At 40.0% G+C, this 23,040-nt stretch overlaps 1 pseudogene; it reads right to left on the reverse strand.

Moving 5' to 3' along the window:
- Window positions 1-23,040, reverse strand: part of LOC102860857 — a 162,370-nt pseudogene that overhangs the window by 136,052 nt on the left and 3,278 nt on the right.

Below are 23,040 nucleotides of genomic sequence, written 5' to 3' on the forward strand. Positions count from 1 at the left end.
TTTGTTCCCGACTTTTGCATTCCAGTCACCCATTATTATCAATGCATCTTGGTTGCATGTTCGATCAATCTCCGATTGTAAGAGTTGGTAAAAATCTTCTATCTCCTCCCAGAAAAATGAAGTAACTTGCCCAAGCCCACAAAGCATGTAGGAGGTCTAGTTTGCACTGCATCCGAGGGCTAATATCAGAGCTCTGTTTTTTTTCTGTTACACCAGGATTTTTCAAAACAGGTATAAAGCATATCTACAGGGATTTTCAAATCCATTATAAATATTCTTTCCAATCTTGAGTTTTTACCTCAAGAATGCTATTAAAGTGCATAAGCATAGACTGGATGTCTAAATAACCATCGTACAAGTGAGTACTGCTCCTTAATCACCACATTTGCACTTGAACTTATTACTGGTAGGTACGGAGTTCTTTAATTTTCATATACTAATGACTAGTGAGTAAGAACATCGGTAGCAATATATGATGTAGTCACACCAATTAAAAGCCAAATGACTTCCTGCTTGGCTATGCAAGCAAATTTCACCGTAGTTCAAGTATAGAAAGGTAACAGAGAAAAAAGGAACAGGCACAGAAAAGATAGGCTCTGCAGAAATAAGTGTCATAGTCTCCTTTTAAGCAGCAATTTAATCTCAACAAAAATCAATTGTGTTAATGTGAATGGTAGTATTTATGAAGTTTTACATTTAATTTTACAACTGTAGAGGCGGTATAATTATAAGAAGTTAATACCTTATAGTTTTTTAGTATACATTTTGGTAATATAATGTTACTGTTTTGTTTATTTATATTTTGGTAACATAGTAAGAATCATTTAATTCAACACTGAGAATCTGTGAATGTGGTGATTTAATATCCTAAATTGCACATGCTTGGGGAGCTCTTCTACACCATCATGCCTAAATAGCTGTTAGAAATAACGGAGTCTTAAACTTGTGAACAGTCATCTAAGATTCAACTACTGGCCTCTCTTGTTGTTGCTGTTGTGCACTGTTGACTCAGAATTGACCCACAGCTGACTCTGCAGTGGTTTTTCAGAGGCAGAAAGTTACACAGGAAGAGACTGCCTTCTCTCCCCTGTGGAGCAGCTGGTAGATTCGAACTATGTGCCTTTGGGTTGGCAGTGTAGTTCCTTACCACAAAGCCACCAGAGCTCCCTACTAGTCTACTGTTGTTGCTACTGTTGTTGTTATGTATCATCAAGTTGCCTATGACTCATAGTGACCCTCTGTACAATAGCTCTGAAGCCTGCCCTATCCTGATCCAGTCTCAGTGTCTCCGACAAACCTACCCCTATTACCCCAGCTACTGTGTCAATCCATCTCACCTCGGGTCTTCCTCTCCTGTGATGTCCCTCCACCCTTCCAAGCATGAGGTCCCTCTCCAAGGACTGGTCCCTCCTTGACATGTGCCCAAAATATGTGAGATGGAGCTTCAAAATTCTTGCCTCCAAGGAGCCTCCTGGTTTTACTTTCTCCAGGACAAACCTTGGAGAAACCTTCAATCCATATGGAGGTCTACAGTAGTCAAGAGCAAAAAGGAAACCAAAGTATCAAAGAAGAAACTAGTTTGCAAGGCTAACATCCAAAAGATGTGAGACACCATGTTATGTAAATTGAGACCAAAATTTGACAGTGGGCTTACATGGTACCCAGCTAATAAATACTACCAGCCATTCTGATCAAATTAAAACAGATGGACCTATATAGAAGGGAGAAAAATTAAACAACAACAACAACAAAAAAAAAACCACAACAGCAAAACACCTCAAATTCTTGAAAAAGCCAAACTTACTAGACCAGTTGTGATCTAAAGACTTTAAACTTTGATTTTTGTTTTGTTTTGGGGTGTGTGGGTGTATAAGTGTGTGTGGTGTGTGTGTGTGTGTGTGTGGTGTGTGTGTGTGTGTGTGTACTGTCAAACTGGATCTGAAGGAAACTGTCCCTCCTTCTCCAGGAAAGCATCTCGTGGTTTCGAACCACTGACCTCTGGGATTGCAGTGCAGCTTCTTGCACTAGGCCACCAGAGCTTGCCAGGACTTTAAACCTTGAGTCAAAATTTTCCTTGAGGTTACCTTTTAATGAAATGGCAGAGAGGCACACACAAAAATTAAATGATCCACAATTACAATGCTCGACTTAAAAATCACCTATGTGACACCAAAACGTCAACATTTACTCTAAAGGATAGATGAGAATGTAAGGGGGCATGGAAGCTAGAGAATTAGAAACAGAACTTCATTGAAGGGAATACTTACACATTGTGGGAAATGTACTTTATTTTCTCAAATATGAGGTAATAAGATCAAATGTGTAAAGAACACACATACACACATGTGGACATTATGAAATAATGTAAGAATTCCCAGGCATAGCGTGTCTGTGGATGTCACATATCTTCTGGGATATTCAGAAGTAAATTTCTGCCTCATGTACCCCTCAATCATCACTCCAAAAGCTTACCTGTGTAGGGTATCGTCTCTTGGATTGAGTTTTATAACAACTCATTGCCATCAAGTGGGAACTGACTCATAACTGACCCTCTAGCTGGTTTTCAGAGGCTGCAAATTGCAAGACAGAAGAATGCCCATCTTTTACCCCACAGAGCAGCTGGTAGAACTCAAACCATCTGTCTTTGTGTTGGCAGTGCAGTTCCTTACCCACTAGGTCACCAAACTCTCTCTAGTGGGTAACTTCTCAGAGTTTTATGGTATCTGGTAACTGGAAATAAACAAATGGAACTGGTTTTTTTTTTCTCTGGGACAGTTCATGGCCATAGCTGAGGGCAAGGGGCTTTTTTGTAGCAGTTCTGCCCCAAATTGTACATCACGCTGCAGATGGGCAAAAGGTCAGGCAGAAGACTGTGCTGCAGTGAGCAGGAGCTATTGTCCCTGCACGTACCTAGATCCCATGGTGTCAGTGCCACCCAAAGCCAGGTGGCAGGATGGTATGGGTGCACACCAGTCTTGTCTGAGCAAAGAACAAACAACCTCTTTGCACCTGAATCTCTCTCTGTTGGGCTGACTACAATTGCCCTGGCAAAGACTTTCTGGGGTAGAAAGTTATTTCTTCCCACATAGGAGAAAGTGGTTTGCAAAAAAAGGGAGTCCTGTTAAGGAACTGTTGCTGGGAGGCAAAACTCTGCATCAACAAGCACTAAGGTGAAACCCACTGGAGGGGGTGGGGAAGGAAACTGAAGTGAGCTACTTGTAAGAAAAAACACTGGTATTGTAAGAAAAACACTTATGAAAATAATATTCAGGGAATTATACAGCACGTATAAGCATACAATGCATGCATTACCTGTGTAAAAATAGGTAACTAGGGAGCTCTGGGGACATAGTATGTAGAGCTGGGCTGCTAACTCAAAGGCTGTGCCTTTCTGGGAATTCAAATCCACCAGCATCTCCTCAGTAGAAAGGTGGGCAATCTCTTCCTATGCCATTTACAGCCTAAGAAATGCAATGGAGGCTCAGCCCTGGGCTGGTTCCAAGTAGAAGGCAGAGTTTGAGTCAAGTTAATGGCAGTGAACAACTTGTATGGAAATTCTGAAATGAAACAATTTACTGTGTCAACTTTTACTCAAAACACAAGTATTTAAAAAAGAAACAACCTGTGTCTTAGAAGACTATTTTGTGACACAGAAGTATTTCCAATTTATCAATGTAAAGTACATAAAATGGTGGGTGCACTCTCATTGTAGAAAATATACAAAAGCACATATAAACAGAGAAAAAGAAACTAAGATAGATTAAAATGTTAACAATGTTAATGTTTTAGGATTATTGCTGTTTACTAATATTGCTATTTGGTTTTTATGATGCTTTGTATTCATAATTAACTTATTATAAAAGTGAAATTTTAGGTTAGGCCGGGATGCTGATGTGATTTTTCTTGTTGGTGGTGATCTGAGGCCGGGTCTCAAGTGGGAATGGCTGAGTGCCCTTACAATGTGCTCTGGCGGAGGCCAGTAGTGTCCACGGCTTTGTATCACCTGTTTCGTTACTTCCTTTGTTTTTGTTGGATATTATATTTTTTTTTTTTTATGGAAAAGTAAAAGAAAAGATTCTTTCATTGTTTTACATATACTCCCCCAGGTCCCCTCCACCATGCAGCCCTCACTCTAGTCTCCTGTGATGACAGAAATACCCAGTTACATCTCTCTTTTAGACGGTTCTCTCCCTCCTCTGTTTCAGTGCAGTATACATTATTGAACCCATCTTACTCATTCTCTCCCCAACCCCAAGGACAGTCCCATTTTACAACAGTGGCATCATGTAATATTTGTCCTTTTGTGACTGGGATATTTCACTCAGCATAATGTTCTCCAGAGTCAACCATTTTGAATAATATTGCATGAGTTCCTTGTTTTTTAATGCAGCATAGTATTCCATTGTGGATATTATATTTTGAAACGCCAAGACTATCTGTATGCTGTGAGTCACCATGACATGTCTGTATATATAAAATCACATCTGGAAGATTTCCCTGAAAAAGATCAGAAAACTTAATCTGAAATTCTTGAAGCATTCCATCCAGTAAGTTGGTCTCCAGAATGCTTCCATTTTATATCAAGTGTGTGGTAATCATTAAATTAACACCTTTTAATTAAAATGGTCCCATGAATTTAAAAAAGTAAAATTTTAGTCTTTTTAAAATATGCACTTTTAAATAATCCCTCCTATAAATTATGCTAAAATCTGTTACTAAAAATCAGTTCCAGGTCAAAGTCTTTCATCTCCAAGGAAACGTAGGCAATCTTAAAGTAGTATTTCTTTTAAATGTAAAAGCATACAAATACTTTGAAACATTGTCTCACCTAAGTTTTATAGATGTCCCTTTTTTTTTTTTAAATTTAGGTTGTTTATTTTTCATTTCAATGAACATCTACAGAGATTTTGGGATTCCATTCATTCATTGTTGCACCCTTCTCCCCGCACAAACCTCTCCCCACTCCCCCCCATTTGCTCCTCTCCTTGAAAAGCAAAAGAAAAACTCCCTCATTGGTACACAATCCCCCCCCACCCCTCCCCAAACCCCACCCCCTACCCCCAAACATAATCCACTCTGCAACCCTCATTGCATACTCCTATGATAAAAATAATGCCCTAAAATATAATACTTTTAGACTATTCTCTCCCCTATAGAGTTCAATGCCATAAACATATTTCATCCAGTTTTTCTCAGTCTTACCCCCACCCCAATGCCAGCCTCATTCTACAACAGTGGCACCATATGCAATATTATTCAAAATGGGTGAACCTGGAGGACATTATGCTGAGTGAGGTATCTCAGTCACAAAGGGACAGATGTCCCTTTTTACGGAATTAGTTAATCAGTAACATACTGTGCTGTAGTAGGTACTAGGTTAAAGGATGAACAAAGAATATGGTCCTACAGAGCAGCTCCCAGTCCAGGACAAGAATAGGAGAAGGGAACGGTATGGTGCTGAGGCGTAGAAATAGTACAGGAGGATGAAAGGGGAGTTCCGTGCGTTGTTCTAATGGGGAAGATGGGCAGGAAGGGCTGCCAGAGTGACACGTGTACTGAGTTCTAAGGCTGTATGAAGTACTGAACTCAGAAAAGTGAAATGGCAGCATGTAAAATCCAAATACAGGTCCCGTGATACTGAATTCTCTAACCACACTAATCTCTCTTGGGTTCATACAGCACTGGTCTTTATAATTTGTGTGATATTTAGCATATACTGGCTGATATTACAATTCAAGATGTTTTCCTAGTATGATGGTGACCTGTGATGGGGAGGACTATATGCACCTTAGACTCCTACTATCTGTTAATGATGGTATCTTCAGAAAGTGCTCCACTAGACACTGTAATGATCTGTAGCCTCTGGCAGGAGCCAAAAAAGGCATGTATATAGTTATTTATGTATATATTTATGTATACATCTAATTATACTAGTTTTCCCTCTAGAAAATGATAGGAAAAGATCAAAGGAATATGACTAATTTTTATAACTCTCATAAGTGAGTCTTTATACTATATATATGCTTTTATATATAACACTTAATATTTTCCTTTGCTTTTGCAAGCCAGCAAAGTTTCAACAGGCACATTCTTTGAAGGTAGACTTAGTGTTACAGAGACTGAATTGTTTTCTCAAAGCATAGAAATCATAATCCCTGTAACTGTAAATACAACCTTGTTTGGAAATACGGGTTTTCTTTTATTATGACGTCATTTCAGAGTTGTTGTGTTATGTGCCACTGAGTTGTCGCCAATTCACAGCTACTCTATGGACAACAGCTCTGAAGCCTGCCCTACCCTATGCCAGTCTCACTGACTCTGACACACCTACTCTATTACCCCAGTTACTGTATCAATCCATCTCATCTGGGGTCTTCCTCTCCTGTGCTGTCCCTCCAACATTCCAAGCATGATGTTCTTCTCCAAAGACTATCCTTCCTGGCCATGTGCCTAAGTATGTGAGACAGAGCTTCAAAATCCTAGCCTCCCAAAGAGAAATTTGGTTTCATGCTCTCCAAGACAGATCTATTTGTTTTCTTGGCAGTCCATGGTATGTTCAAGACTTTTCTCCAGCACTTCAACAACAATTCTTCTTTTATCAATCTTAGTCATTGTCCTGCTATCTGATGTATAGTTAGTGATTGTGAAGACCATGGCCTGGACTAAGTATACTTCAGTCTCTAAGATGACATCATTGAGGTCCCTGATAGCAGATTTTCCCAGTGAAATTTGTCTTTATTTCCTGACTGCTAGTGCCATGAGTGTTAATTGTAACACAAGCTGTAATTGTTAACAACTTCAATCTCTTCTCCATCTATCATGGTGCTGCCAATTGGCCCAATGGTGAGAAACTTTGTTTTCTTGATGTTGAGCTTCAATCCATATTGAAGACTACAGTCCTTTACTTTCTGCAGCAAGCACTTCAGGTCCTCCTCGGTTTCAGTAAGCAGGGTTGTGTCATCTGCATTACACAGGTTGTTGATAAGTCTTCCTCCAATCCTGATGCCACACTCCTCATAAAGCCCAGCCTCCCAAATGATCTGTTCTGCATATAGATTGAAAAAGTATGCAGACAGGACTCATCCCTGATGTACTGCTTTCCTGATTTTGAATCATGCAGTGTTTCCTTGCTCTGTTCTAACGACTGTTTCCTGGTCTGAGTATAGGTTTTGCATGAGCACAATCAAGTGTTCTGGGATTTCCATTTTCCTCCACGTTAGAACAATTTGTTGTGATCCACACAGTCAAATGCTTCTGCATAGTCAATGAAACACAGACTGACATTCTTCCAGTACTCTTTGATGTTGGCAATAATGTCTCTAGTGCCATGACCTCTTCTAAACCCAGCATATGTATTTTTGGTAGTTCCCTGTCGATGTACTATTCCAGTTATTTTTGGATAATATTCAGTAGGATATTGCTTGCATGTGATATTAGTGATATTGTTTGATAATTTCCACACTCTGTTGGGTCACCTTTTTTTTTGGAATGAGAATATGAATATCTTTCAGTCAGTTGGCCAGGTAGTTGTCCTCCATATTTCTTGGCATAACTTGGTAAGCATGTCCAGGGCAGCAGTTTATTGAGAGTAGAATAGGTAAAACCCCTAAACTCTTGTGAGTTGTGTATTACGGAAAGGGAAAATAGCTATTGTGAGACACAGGGTGGGTGAAGTTATCTCATGTGCTATGTAATTACAGAGGCAGATGTATTTCAAACCCAGGAATGTTTGCCAGACACTACTAGAACTGAAAGAGACATGAAGGAGCTTCCTATAGCCCTGAGGTTCTGAATTTAGATCTGTCTTCCTAAACTATGAGAAAATAAACTTCTATAATTTACAAGTTGTGGTACTTTCAAAAGATACATCTAAGAGTATATGGATGACTAGAATCTCTTTTAAAATAGTTCAGCAAGGAAACATGAAAATAATTAAGCAAATGTAATAAAATCATGATACTATTTCAAACTGCATCAACAGGAGCCTATTATATAATTTTTCTATTTTTGCATAGATCTCAATTTTTAATAATTAAGAATTATTTAAAAAGTTGAAATGCAGTATAAAAGTAAATGAATATTTAGAATGATGGTATGTGGAGGTGGGATCCATACATTTGGAAGTTGAATACAGTGTCAAAAATACATATTTGAGCAACTCAGTGAAAATAAACACCTCTTAATACCCATAAAGAACAGATATGCCAGTGCTCCTTAGAGGTAAGGAGGGCAAAGCTGTGTCTTTCATACTTTGGATATGTTGTTTGTTATTGTTGTTGTTGTTAGCTTCCACCGAATTGAGCACAACTCATAGCAACCCAAGAACAAAAGATCTGAAACCAGTCCTGTCCTGCGCCATCCTTACACTTCCTGACACAAAAGAGCCCATTGCAGCAGTCACCCTATCAAACCACCTGGTTGAGGGTCTTCCTCTCCTTTGCCAACCCTCCCTCCTTCCCAACATTATCTCCCTCTCCAAGGAATAGCACCTCCTAGCAATATGCCCAAAGTATGTGAGGTGAAGCCTCATCATTCTTGCCTCCAAAGAGCTGCACCCTCTCCAAGACATATCTATTTGTTCTCTTGGCCACTCATGGGATGTTCAGTACTCTTCTTCAACACCACAGCTCAAAGGTGTCAACTCTTTTTCTGAAATCCTTATTCACTGTCCAGGTCTTAGATGAACAGCTAGTAATCGGAAAGACCATGGCCTAAATCAGAAGCACATTAGTCCTCTAACTGACATCATTACTCCTCAATAAATTTGGAAAGGTCCCTAACTGCATATTTTCCCATTGCAATGTGTCTCCTTATTTCCTGGCTGTTTGTACTAAAGGTGGTGGTGATGGTGGATCCAAGCAAGATGAAGCTATTGACAGTTTCAATCGTCTCTCCATCCATCATGACATGGCCTAGTGGTAAGCATGTTTGTTTTCTTGAAATCCTTACTGAAGGCTACACTCCTTGATCTAGAAGAGCTTCAAATCCTCCTCACTTTCAGCAAGCAAAGTTGTGTTATGTGTACAACGCAGGATGTTGATGAGTTTCCCTCTAATCCTGATGCCACACTCCTCTTTATAGAGTCCAGCTTCTTGCATAATTTGCTCAGCATATAAAATTGAACAGGAATGGAGACAGAATACACCCCTGATGCATTCCCTTCCCAATTCCAAACCATGCACTGCTCCCCTGCTCCGTTAGCACAACAGCTTCCTGGTCCAGGTATAAGTTCCTCATGAGCACAATCAAGTGCTCTGGGATTCTCATTCTTTTCCATGTGAACCACAACTTGTCATGATCCACACAGTTAGCTAGGCAAGCAACATCACAGCTGTTTCATTAAGCAAACCCTTTCCTGCTGGGTACAACTTCACTTCCTCTGGTCTTAAAACATCCCCGAGAGAGTCTCCCATTATCACACATGGCTGTGGAAATGTCTTCCTGTATTTGCTCCTGGATTAGGAGTACTAGCAGAACCAATTCCTAACCCTCACCAAATGAGTGGCTTGGATCCAATGCTAGTGACAAGCAGCTCAGGAGAGTGGCCCTGAGTTAGAGCACTCTCTGACGTAGTGGACACGATAAAAGAATTAGCCCTCAGATTAGAGCCAAAGCACAGGAAGCTGATAGAAGGAATTTCCACCTAGGTATCTAGCACCAGTCAACAACATGTATTGAAATACTCAAACAGTCCTCTGATGGACTTGCTAGGATGGTTCAGAAACAAATCTTGATGCCACTTTTAACTTTTCAAGACATCTCTTCTCTTATTCTTGGCAGCCCAGGAGTACTCTCCTGCCTACCTTTCCAGGCTAAGGGCATTAGCTCCATCACCTGCTGCTTCATCACACTACATGACTACAGGGCAGGCTCCATCACCCCGCTACTTCACTATACTATGTGATTACAGAGTAGGCTCCATCACCCTACTGCTTCACTACCGTAGGCTCCATCACCCTACTGCTTCACTACCGTAGGCTCCATCACCCTACTGCTTCACTACCATAAGCTCCATCAGCTGCTGCTTCACCCCACTGCTTCTACAACGTAACACCAAACAACTTTCACTGTCCCCTGCCTCCACTGTTGGAGGTCCCTCTGTCTGCAAAGCTTTCTTTCTCTTGGCTGTCAACTAAGCAGAGCCACTTATCCAATATATTGGATGCCTGGTACAGAATAACGTTTTGGTAAATTACTGAAAAATTTTATTTGTCATAGTCATAGTAAAGGTTAAGAGACCATAAGTTTAAAGGAAAAGTCAAGGTTATTGAGGTTACAGCCAATTTTCATTTATATATTACTATAATTTACATCTTTTCTTCCCACTCTTTCAATAATAGTTTTAATACATACCATGTAATTCACCAATTTAAAGTGTACAATATAGCACATTCAAAGAGTTCTTCAACTAATATTATAATTGTAGAATATTTTATCACCCCAAAGAGAAACTCATTAACAATAACTTTTTGTTAACTGTCTCTCCCTTCCCCAAGGCCCCAGGAGACACTATCATTTACATATTCTAACCATAAGCGGACTTTGAAAATTTATTATTTTTTCATTTGGGGAATAATCTGGTTAAGAATATACAATTTTATAAACCTATCTACTGAGTTTAGAGGGAGCTTTCGTGGCTTAGAGGTTAAGAGTTGCACTGCCAGCACAAAGACTCATGGTTTGGATTCACCAGCTGATCCACCTGAGAAACATGGGCAATTTCCTCCCATGCAATTTACAGCCTCTGAAAACCTGCTGGAGAGTCAGCTATGAGTCAGTTCCAACTTGATGGAACATAACACACAACAACAGCAAATGAGTTTAGCCTTTAAAAAAAAAAAGGTAGCCATGCTGGTAGCTAAAAAAGGATCAGTGAAATTAATAAATGTTTAGGGGTTTTAGCTAGGTGAGGCTATTCCTTGGAAAGGCACATCAGGCTTGGAAAGATGAAAGGTTAGTGAAGGAGAGGAAGAACTCAATGAGACAGATTGACACTGTGACTTCAGCAGTGGGCTGCAGTGTCTCACAGGTGATGAGGATGGCACTGGATAGGTCAGGAGGCTTCAGAATGGCTGTTCAGAATAGCTACGAGTCATTCAACAGCTGCTAACAAGAAGCATGGTTAACTACTATGGCATAGTAGTTCAATGCTTGGCTGTGAACCAAAAGGTCAGTAGTTTGAATCCAACAGTCACTCTGGGGTAGAAAGAGGTAGCAGTCTGCTTCTGTAAAGATTTACAGCTCCAGAAACCCTATAGCGCAGCTTTACCCTGTTGTTCAGGATCTGGATGAATCAGAATCTAATTAAGGGCAATAAGTTTGTTTGGGTGTTTTTTTTTTTTATGACATCACTACTTTAGTTCAAAGACATTTCCTCTCATTTAATCAAATGGCTATCTTTTTGTGAATGGACTACAGTGAAAAAAAAATAGATTAGATTTAGCTTTGTTAAAGTAATCAATCTACTGCCATCAAGTCAATTCCAACTCAGTTTCCAATTCAGTGGTCCTCTATGTCTGGGAGCAGACTGACCATCCTTCCCCTTCAGGCAGCTGGCAGATTCCAAAGCCTTTTGTTAGCAGCCTGATAAATTACCCATGATGCCACCAGGATTCACTGACATGCAGGAGGATTTAAATGGAAACTGGTGTGTAGTTCTGCTACTGAGGACATGTATGACATTTCAAGCTTCTTCCTTAACTTCTATATCCTTCCCCCCTTCTTCAAAAAATGAGAATAAAAATATCTAATAATAACAGCTAGGGAACTCTGGTGGCATAGTGGGTAAAGAGCTGTGCTGCAAACTCAAAGGCATGTGGTTCAAATCTATCAGAAACTTTATGAGGGAGAAAAGTGGGCAATCTCTTTCCATGTGATTTCTAGTCTCTGAAAACCCACTGTAGGGCCAACTATGAGTCAGTTCTGACTCAAAAGCAATGCGTTGAGTTGAGCTGAAAAATAGCAGCTAGTATTTTTAATGTTTGCTATTAATAAGTACTTCTGTAAACACAATTTTTTAAATTTCATCTGGTTCTTTTGTGATGTCACCTCTATAATTTCTTTCCCCCCCCCCTCCAGATTTTTTTAAATTTTAATGAAAGTTTACAGAGACTTTGGATTTCCATTCATTCATTGCTATACTTTCCTCCCTGCCCACCTCTTCCTCCCAGTTAACTTTTCTCCTTGAAAAGTAAAAAAAAAAAAAGAAAAAAGTAAACACAATTATTAATACTATGTATGTTAGTTGTAGAGCTAATCTCCAGGTTACAGAAAACTGAGATCCACAGAACTTGTGAAGTTTGTCCAAGGCCTCATACTAAATGGCAAATCCCCTATCTAAATTTCACTTCCCTGCATTATTTTTTAAATTTAAAAAAGTAAGTGAAAGTGCTATTATGGTGCTTGGTACCTCAGCTCCACGAATTACGTTATTCATTATAGAGAAGCCCATTCTGAGAAAATATTTGGAGTTGAGGGGTACCCACAAGTCCAGCTTGGTCTTCTTCATCCTTTAATGATCTGCTTACTGTCCATAGCACCTCACAGAAAGGCTGAATAAGAAATGGGGGTCGGGTGGTGATTATTTCAAAACAGGCACATTTATTTCAAAGTGCATATATAAAGCTATACTTTACAAAAGAGGTAAGAAAAATATTTTCATACTATGGTAGACATCAAGAAACCCAGGTGATTTTATCATGAATTCATTTTTCTTAAAGTCATATTTTGTCTGGAATGAAGTAAGCAACACCATCTTTTTAAGAAAAATGACAGTCATTAGTTACACAATCTCTTAAGTGTCTTCCATTGTCAATATTTTCACCTGCATTTTGCAGTCTCTTGGTATTGAGGTTGCAACTCACTCTGGGTCTAATTAAGAATGTACAGTGGTGAAGACCAAGAAACCAGAGTTCCAAAACAGTACTGCAAGTTCTGGCCAGTAAGTACAATAAAGCAAGAAAAATAAAGGAAAGACATAGAGTGGAAAGGAAAAATTGAAACTGTTTCTCTGAAACCATAATATGATTGTAGAAAAATGCCAGAGTCTCCCAATATTTCCCTAGAACCAGTGAATTTAGAAAGCTTAAAACTCACTGCCATTGAATCAGAATGGGCTCAGAGTTGACCCTTTAACTTGTTTTCAAAGGCTTTTAATCACATGTGTCACATAGTTCTCTCCCTTGGAGCAGTTGGTGGATTCAAACCACCTGCCTTTGTGTTGGCAGTGCAACTCCTTAACCACTAGGCCATCAAAGCTCACTTAGAAAAAATGGTAATTTATAAACTATGCATATAAAAGTCAGTTGCATTCATTTATACTAGTATAAACATGTGAACTCCACAATTAAAGAGATAATACCTTTTAGAAGTGTTAAAAATTATTTTAGGTATAAATTCTTCAATATAAATCTAGGACAGGATTTATATGCGGAAAAGAATAAGGCTGATGAAAACGGAAATCAAAGAATGCCTAAGCAAATGGAGAACCATTCTGTGCTTGTGGATTAGAAAACTCAACTTTGTAAAGATGTCACTTATTCCAAAGCTGATATACTGTATAATGTAATTCCTGTCAAAATCCAAGCAACAGTTTTTGATCCTATAAACCAGACCATTCTAAAATTGATATGGGAAGCCAAAGGAAGTAAAATCTTTAAAATATTTTTATAAAAGGAGTAAAGTGAGAGAAATCTACCTGGCTTCGAGACTGACAACATAGCTACAGTTATCAAGACCTGAGGAGCGTATTGGTGGACTGTCATCAAGTCAATTTCAACTCTTAGTGACTCTCCACTGGGTTTCTGAGGCTTTAATTCTTAACCGGAGGAGACTTTTTCCCATGCAGCCACTAGTGGATTTAGAATCACTGACCTTTTGGTTAGCAGCACAACCCCTAACAACCAGGTGCTTCTTGGTAGAGGGATAGAACAAAGAAAAGAATCTAGAGAAAGATCCACATAAAAAAATACAACTGATTTTTTACAAAGGTTCAAAAATAATTCAATGGAGAAATGATGGTCTTTTCAACTGATGGAACAGCTGGGCATCCATAGGGCAAGGATGGGAGTGAGGGGTGAAAATCATAATTAAAATCTCACATCATACATAAAATTAACTCAAAATGAATCATGGGATCATGAACTTCCGTGAAAATTTGAAGGGAAGGGGAATATTTGCAGAAAGCCTTTAAAAATCCGCAGTCTCTATATGAAACTATTTTAAAAGCACTTAAGAAAGCACTTCAGACCTAGGACTAAGCAAAGACTTTTTTAGACTTGACACAAGAAACCCAAAACATAAAAGGAATGATGTGACAAACCATACTGCATCCAAATTAAAAATGTTTGCTCCGTGAAAGATCCTATTAAATAGATGAAAAGATAAGCTGCAGATTACAAGAAAATATTCACAAGCCACTTATTTGACAAAGGACTAGAACAAAAGAAATAAAAAGGAATCTCAAAACTCAACAGTAAACAAAGAGCCCACACAGAAAATAAGCAAAAGATCTGGAGAAACATTTCCTGAAAGGGATACCTAGATAGAAAATACTCAAGAAAAGATCTTTATAATGACTAAACCAAAAACTCCAAATCCATTGCCATGTTAGCCTTTAGGAAAATGCAAATAAAAACCTACAGGCAAACAGTTAAACTGTAGCACATCCACATCATAGAATCCTATGCATCAATAAAAAAGAATCATCCACTGATATGCACACAAACTCATAGGAATCAGCAGAGAATTATGCCAAGTTAAAACGGCCAGTCTCAAAAGGTAACATATTGTATGATTACTTGTATAATATGCTTAAAATGCCAAAAAGTGTAAAAAATGGAGAACTGCTATGTGGTTGTCAGGGGCTAAAGATGGTTGTGGTGATGCAAATGTTTTGTATTATCCCTGTCATTCTTCTGTGTGTGATATGGTACCATTTGTGGAGACTGGGTAAAGGACACATGGGAACTCCCTAAGTTACTTCCTATAATTGGATGGGTATCTACAATTATCTCAAAAGAAAACATTTTATATTTTTAAAAAGCTCAGGCTTTAGGACAAAGCTAGGTGACTTTGGAAAAGCACTTCCTCTCTTGTAAGGGGTAAAAGGATTCAATAAAAAGATGACTAAGAATTATACCTGGCAGGTAAGTATGCAGAGTTTATAACTTGTCATCATGATTTTAATAAAATTCACAAAGCCCACTGATTTTTCATCCAATCACTCATACACATTTTGTTACATGACACTGACAGCTGTTTCCACAATGGATCAGAACTCTTCTACTTCCCCCCAGCATTTCTCATTTCCATTCATCCTTCTTTCCTATCCTTTCTCGCATTCTGTGCTTTATCCCTGGTAAATGTTACTCCTCTGGTCTTGTGCAGTGACTATTGTAAGGAGTGCATTTCTCCCTGGTATTAATGAACACCTTCTAGGCTTGCCTGTTGTTTATCTGAAAGGGGAGTCACCGGGTTGATTTTAGTTTCAAGTCTGAACGGTGACCCAGGACCATAGTCTCAGGGACTCCACCATCCTCTATCAGATGACAGGAGGAAGAATGAGACATCAGGATTGTAGCAAGCCTCATCAACAACCTACATTATGCAGAAGGCACAACTCTGCTTAAGAAACTGAAGAAGACGTGAGCATGTTCTGCGGAAGATCAAAAACAACATGCAGTCTTCAACATGAGTTACACCTCAACATTAAGTAACAAAAATATCTTTGAATCCATCAGATGCTCTGCTGGAGAAGGAGGGGCAATCTCCTCCTGTGCCAGTTGGATTTGACTCAATGGTACACAACAAAAAACAAACATACAAAAAAGAAAAGTGTACAACAAAGAATGAATGGAAATCCAAAGTGTCTGTAACCTTTCATTAAAAGTAATAAAAACAAAAAAAGAAAAAGACATCAAGTGGAGAAAAGTAGAGAATGAGCAAAAGAGAGGAAGACCTTGAATGAAAGAGACGAGCCTGTAGACTGCAACAATGGCCCAGAGCACGGTAGAGACAGTAAGGACACAGCAGGATAGGCCAAGATTTCATGTGTTGTTCAAGGGTCATTGTCAGCTTGTTGCTACCTGATAACAGCAACAAGACTCTTTATTTGCCTCTTCATTCTAGTACATACATGAAACTACTATATGTCCCAATTGTTTTTGTGTGCCATCAAGTCAGAACTAACACACAGCTGACCCTCCAGTGGGTTTTCAGAGACAATAAATCGCACAGGGAGAGACTGTCCATCCTCCTGCATAGTAGCTGGTGGATTTGAGCCTCGTGCATTCAGGACTGCAGTGCAGCTTCTTTTTTTTTTTTGCAGTGCAGCTTCTTAACGCCACATCACCAATACTCCCTTATGTCCTAACAGCATCTGCCAAATCTACACGTGGTTGTGGATACAGTCTTATTTCTTTATGTTACCTACTGATCTTACCCATCAATTTGTGTATTCATTGGCAAATGAAATCTGTTATTACCAACAATGCAGGACTGTGTTTATAACAGTTTCTACCTCTGTTGTCTGTAACGCTTAAGCACTTTCTGTGTTTTCCTTTTCCTTAAATAGGTAATATCATGATATATTAAGAAAAGATTAAAGTTGCCAACAATTTAATTTTACTTAGATCCACAATCAACATCCCTGGCAACAGCAGTCAAGAAAACAAAATATGTCTTGTGCTGGAAAAGCCTTCTGTCAAGGACCCCTCTAAAGTCCTAAAGAACAGAGATGTCAGTTTAAAAGACTAAGGTGTACCTAATGCAAACCACAGTATTTTTGATAGCTTCCTACCTGAAAATTGTACAATGAATAGGGATGATAGAATAAGAATTGATGTCTTTGAGTGTAGTGTTGTTGAAGAGTAATGGCTATCTCATTGACTGCCAAAAGAACAAACAAGTCTGTTTTGGCAGAAGTGTAACCAGGTGCTCCATAGAGGAAAGGATGGTGAAACTTGGTCTCACATACTTTGGGCATATTGTCAGGAGGGGCTGGTCCTTGGAAAAAGATCTCATGAGCACAAAGGTACAGGGTCAGAGAAAGATAGAAAGACCTCAACAAGATGGACTGACACAGTGCCTGAAACAGTGGGCTTGGGCGTATCAGACATTGAGAAGATGGCACAGGGTAGAGTAAGGTCCAGATCTGTTGTTCAAAGGGTTGCTCTAAGTCAGAGCCAATTCAAAGGCACCCGACAACAACTTCTCTAGTTAGTGATCCTCCTCCTTTTCGCCTCCCACAAAACTACCAAAATAGTCCTTCCTTCCTATGTGTAAAAACTTTTTTTAACTTTTAGTTATGGACTCGTCCTTTTGTGATTGACTGATTTCACTCAGCGTAATGTTCTCCAGGTTCATCTACATTTTGTGGTATTTCACGGTATGCATCATAGTTTATCCTTTCAGCTTTTTTTCTACCTCCTTGCTATTTGTCGATGGATGATTATCAAAGTGAGTATCAGTCTTAAGCATAATCACAGTGGAGCTAGAAGTATAAAGCAAAAGACACTTAGATGATAGCACTAAAGGGTTGTGGTGAAAGATTAAATGGTAGGATGTTCAGTGACAAGGAATTATGATCCCAAGAATTTTACTTGAGCAAGTGGATGATTAGTGACACTATTTACTACTGAGATGTGGGGGTTGAAAAAAGATGAATGAAGGTGAATTTCACTTTGAGTATAATGAGGTTTTGATGATAGTGAGACAGACAAACAGAGTTGCCCAGCTAACAATGGTTACACATGCCTGGTGTTCAGGACACTAGTCTGGGATATAAATGTAATTTGATAGTAAACAGCATACATATGGTAATTGAATCCAGGAGAGTGGATGAGATCACTCAGAGAAAGACTAAGAAAAAAGGGAGCTTCAGTCTGTTGTTGTAGCTGTTAGGTGGACTACCAACTGATCTGAACCTTGCCCTATCCTGCACCATGATCTCTCATATGCTCTCAAGTCCATAGTAACAGTCACTCTGTCAATCCATCTTGTTGAGAGTATCCCTCTTTTTCTCTGACCCTCTACTTATATCTTTTAAAATGGCTGGAAACATGCCTAAAGTCACTTTCTCCAAGACAGATTTGTTAGTACTAGGAAAGGAGGGTCAAGCAAAGAAGATTTCAATGGCCAAATTGGGGGAGGGGGTGGACACCAACCAAACCAAACCGGCACGTGTGATATCATTCAAGACAAGAGGAAAGTGTTTCAAGAAAGGGTGAGCAATCGATGGTGAGCAAGCAATGGAAAGGTTAAAAAGGAGAAATGAGACATTATCTTCTGAATGTAGTGATTTGGATATAACTTGAAGATTTTTTTTTAGAAAATAGGTTTGGTGAAAGATAAAGTAAGATTCATATTCAAACAGACTGAGTAGTGAGTGAGTAGAAGAGGGATGGAACGGAGACATAGAAACAATATATAAACAATACAATAGTAACAGTAACAATAACAATAAATATAGACAATATAAACAATTATTAAGAACTTGGACCCAAAAAAAGGGCGAAGCACAGTAAGAATATTAAAGAGAAATTTTGTTAAAAAAGATAAACCTTGGGAATTGGAGATGGGAAAATAACAGACATGCCAAAGATGTGGGCAAAAAAGGATATAACTCAGAGAAAAGAGCTAAGAATTAACTCAGCCAGAACAGTGGCAGATGAGAACACCTCATCTCCTTTAGAGAGGGAGAAGTAAAGGCACTATGGAGAGACAGGTACGTTTGCAGTTTGTTGGCAGTATGTGCAGACAAGTCGACACCTTCAATTTTGGCTAAGAGATTGACACACCCCAGACTACACCACTCCTTTTATATGAGAAAGCAAGATGGTCCTCTAATACTGAAGGGTTCACTTATTTTCTATTCTCAGAACTATGTCTAATATATGAGAGAATACATATATTTAATAAATAATTTTAAAAAGAAAGAATCACCCTTTCCTTCATGCAGTTGTTCATTAGAATCAATACACAATTTTCATGAGATTGACCACTAGGGGGCAGGAATGCCACCAATCTTCCCATCCTCAATACTTTAAATCAAGTAAAATTAATAGTGTGATGTCATAAAACAATCTTTCAAATGATGCTATATCAATTTTGTGTGTGTGTGTGTGTGTGTGTGTGTGTGTGTGTGTGTGTGTGATGTGAGGGGTCTTTGTGTGTATGTGTATATATGGAATTGCTGAGTGGCGGCGCTATTCGACACTGGGCAGCTAACCGAAAGGTTGGAAGTTCAAGCCCATTCTCAGTCACTGCAAAAATGGGCCACTGAAAACGCTATGAAGTACAGTTCAACTATGACACATATGGAGTTTAAAGGAGTCAAGGTCAACTTGACAGCAACTAAACAGATACATATTTATTAATGTCCTGTAAGTAATCAAGGAAAGTGGAAACGCCGTGCAGGTTATTTCTGCTGACTTGCCAATGCAACAATATCATGAAGATTAGTGGGTCATTCGCACCACTTCCCCGTGGTCATCTTAAATTTCTCTTGGGGCACACTGAAAATAGACCTTGTATACTTTGATAAAATAGCTGAGGGAAGAAATCCCTAATTCCTGATAATTCTTATTATAGCTTCTTGATTGTTTCCTCCAATCCTTAATACTATCCTTAAAGTGTATTATTTTTTTACACACATTTTAAATAGGTATAATCTATTTCCTAGACAGAGTTCTAGTGATGCAGTCTGACGCGGGTTATGCTGCTAAGGCAACAGCTCTCAGTCTCTGGCAGTTCGAACCCACCAGCCGCACAGAATATAGATGGGCCATAGCCTCCTGTGCAATCTATAGCAAAAGTTAGCCAAGAGTTGGTTCTGGCTGGATAACAGTGAGAGTACTGCCCAAATTGGTATTTTGGATGCTTGATACATTTCCCCTTATCTTAGATACTTGATACATTCTTAAAAGGAAGTTTCTACAACCAACAACACCACATGCTTATTATGTAAACTGTAAGCAGCAGCTATTTAGTCCTATGGATGATGGCTCAAATCCACTCACTGGCACACGGGAAAAGGACTGGCAATTTGCTCCGTAATGATCTTAGTCAAGAAAACTCTATGAAGCAGTACTACTCTTAACACATGGCTTTACCATGACTCAGAATCAATGCAACAGAAAGCTTGGGTTTTTTTTTAAGGTTTTTTGTTTAAGGGTTGTTTGTTCTTCATTTGGCAGTGAGGGTGAGAAAGGATTATTCCCAAGTTTGAATTTAATGAATTTTAGCTGATAACAAACAGAAGGAATTAGCAGAGTTCTGACTTCTAAAACCAAAACTAAACTATTGTCAAATGGACTCTGACACAAGGTGTCTCCACGGACAGGCCAGACTTGCCCTATATAGTTTTCAAGGCTGTATCTTCATAGAAACAGACTGCCAGAGCTTTCTTCTGGGGAACAGCTGGTGGATTTGTACTGCAATTTTGGGAGTTTAGCAACCAAGTGCTTTAACCTTTGTGCCACCAGCTCCTCTTTCCTAACTTAGAATGTGTGCAGAAATTCTCAAAACAAAGAAAAATAGATGTAAAGGCAGACTATTTCTGAGGAATTTAGGCTTACAAAGATTGGCTCTGACTGAACCGCCATGTAAGAAAGGCTTCCCAGTCTTAGCAATGAAACATAACACACTAGAGCCTAGGAAAAGCTATTAACTGGTTTGGTCAGTTGTCTTAAGGGCTGGAGCTACAAGGAAGATGAGAAATGGACTGAGCTCATTATATGATCCTTACAGTGACAATGAGTTCAAATGTGTGAGAAAGGTCCTGACCAAACTCGCTTAGCAACAAAAATACCTAAGAAATGGGTCATAGAGGGTCTGGGGTAGACTGAAGCAGCCATCATCAGTCAGGTATAGATGACAGTGTTAAAATGTTTGCAAAACGTTTCAAAAAGAAATTTCCAAGCTTCTTGACAATATTGTATTGTTCTTTTTTTATTATTCTGTTTACAATTCTGTTCTAATTTGACAATTACAGATCATATTTTTATTGGATTATTCTAGTTGATGTTACAAAATAACTTTTATTGAAAAATCTTGGGAGCTCTTCGGGGTCACATATTTTTAAAAGTATTTATTTGCAAAAATTCCTCCTCCTTAATCCTTAATATAGAGAGCCCTATGTAACACCCTGTGCTGCGAGCCAAAGGTTGATGGTTTAAATCCACCAGTCATTCCTTGGGGAAAAGATGAGCAGTCTCCGGTAAAGATTTACAGCACTGGAGATACAATGGAAATCGGGACCGCCAAGAATCAGAACAGAAATCCACAGTAATTGGTTATATTTGGTTTTGTGTTAACCCTAAATATAAAACTCAGCTTTCCTGACAAACTACTCAAACCCTGAAGTTGAAATAAAATTTCATCAACTGTAATGCTGAAGCTATAGGAACACCCCTGAAAATGAGCTTTAACACTGAGGAGAATATTTCATTATCTACTCCGTTTTACATCTACATTCACTTTCAAAAGCCAAGTGTGAGTCCTTGGATTTTCCCTAGCAAATCATCTAAGAGTTTCATTTCATTTTCCCGTACACACTCTCTCTCTCCCTCTCTCTCCATTTTCCCGTTCTCTCTCTCTCTCTCTCTCTCCTCAACACACTCTCTCTCTCTCCTCAACAACAACACTTCCTCTGAAAAACAGAATGTCACTTCCTCAGTCCAGAGGCCAGAAGTCCCTTGGTTCTGATCTGGGGAGCCAAGACAGGAAACTCTGGTAAGCTTCTGCCTCTCCCCCCCATGGACAGCCCTTGGTGCAGCTGACAGAGGGCAGGGTCTATTCCGAGCTCCCTTGATGCACTGCAGCTGGAAGGCAACAACAGCTCACTTCCAGGCTGTGGGATCCCAGACAGCCCAGCACCAGAAATCAGTGTAACAAGGGCATTTCATAAGAAGTGAAAAAGAGAATATATACGGAAGACCTAGAGACCCTTTGCGACTTGACTTTCTTACTCCTGAGATCACCCCAAGGCCATTTCCAGGCAAATCTCTGTAACAGTATCTTCTTGTACTTTGACCTCAATAGCACACACATAGCCTCTGGCAGAGAGAGGGTGAAAAGCCTGAACTCTTCTCAGCTCCCCCCCCCCACTGTGCCCCCTCCTTCTAGATGTTGCCAGTTTCTCACCTAGAGGGAAGTGGCTGTCCTACGATTTCAGTAAACAGTGTCAGTTAGCACCACCTGGCAACTGAGAACCTTGATCTCTCCCGACCCCAGACACTGAGGGCTGTACAACACGAAGAAACCTAAGCCAGTTGGAGACCAAACTGCAGTGTCACCATGGGGGGGGGGGGAGGTATGTATGTGAGAGACATACAGAATAAAGAGAAAGAAGAGGGGACAAACAAATGAGTCACTTAATACAAGGGCTGCACATGCCGCTGACGCTGCCCGTGATGCAGAGGCTGTGGACTGGAAGGAAGCCCGAGAGAGGAGAGAGGAGAGAGGGGCGGGCGGAGGCAGGGGGAGAGGGTGCCAGGCGCCTAGCCCTTTGTGGGGGCTCTGCCACGCGGCCCCACAACACACCCCCTTTACCCCTGCCCCCTCCCTCAACCCCACATGCAGAACCCACTCTGGGTTAACTGTGCTCTCCTAGTTCAGGATCTTAACTCTCTCGGTCTCCCCCACCACCCCAAAAGATCAATACCCACGGCCGTCGAGGCGATCCCGACTCACAGCGACCCCATAGGACAGAATGAGCTCTCCCCATAGGTTTTCCAACGCTGCAATTCTTTAAGGGAAGAAAGAGATCGTATCTTTCTGCCGCAGAGCCGAGGGTGGCTTCGAACCGCCGACCTTTTGGCCAGCAGTTCGGTGCTTAACTACTGCCCCAGCGGGGCTCTTCAAATACCAGGGATCAACTTCCAACAGGCACCGCGTCGGAGGAAGGCTGACTGGGGAGGTGCCCACAACGCGCCCAGCGGAGACTGAGGCGCAACTCAACCTGCTGCCCCGCCCGCCCCGCCCCTCGGCGGCGCACCTGTGACAGGTGTGCAGGTGCCCCACGCACCCCCCGGCCGCGGG

The sequence above is a fragment of the Elephantulus edwardii genome, unplaced genomic scaffold (assembly GCF_000299155.1).
Source record: "Elephantulus edwardii isolate Elephantulus edwardi_28Jun2011 unplaced genomic scaffold, EleEdw1.0 scaffold00025, whole genome shotgun sequence".
In the NCBI taxonomy this organism is placed as follows: domain Eukaryota; kingdom Metazoa; phylum Chordata; class Mammalia; order Macroscelidea; family Macroscelididae; genus Elephantulus; species Elephantulus edwardii.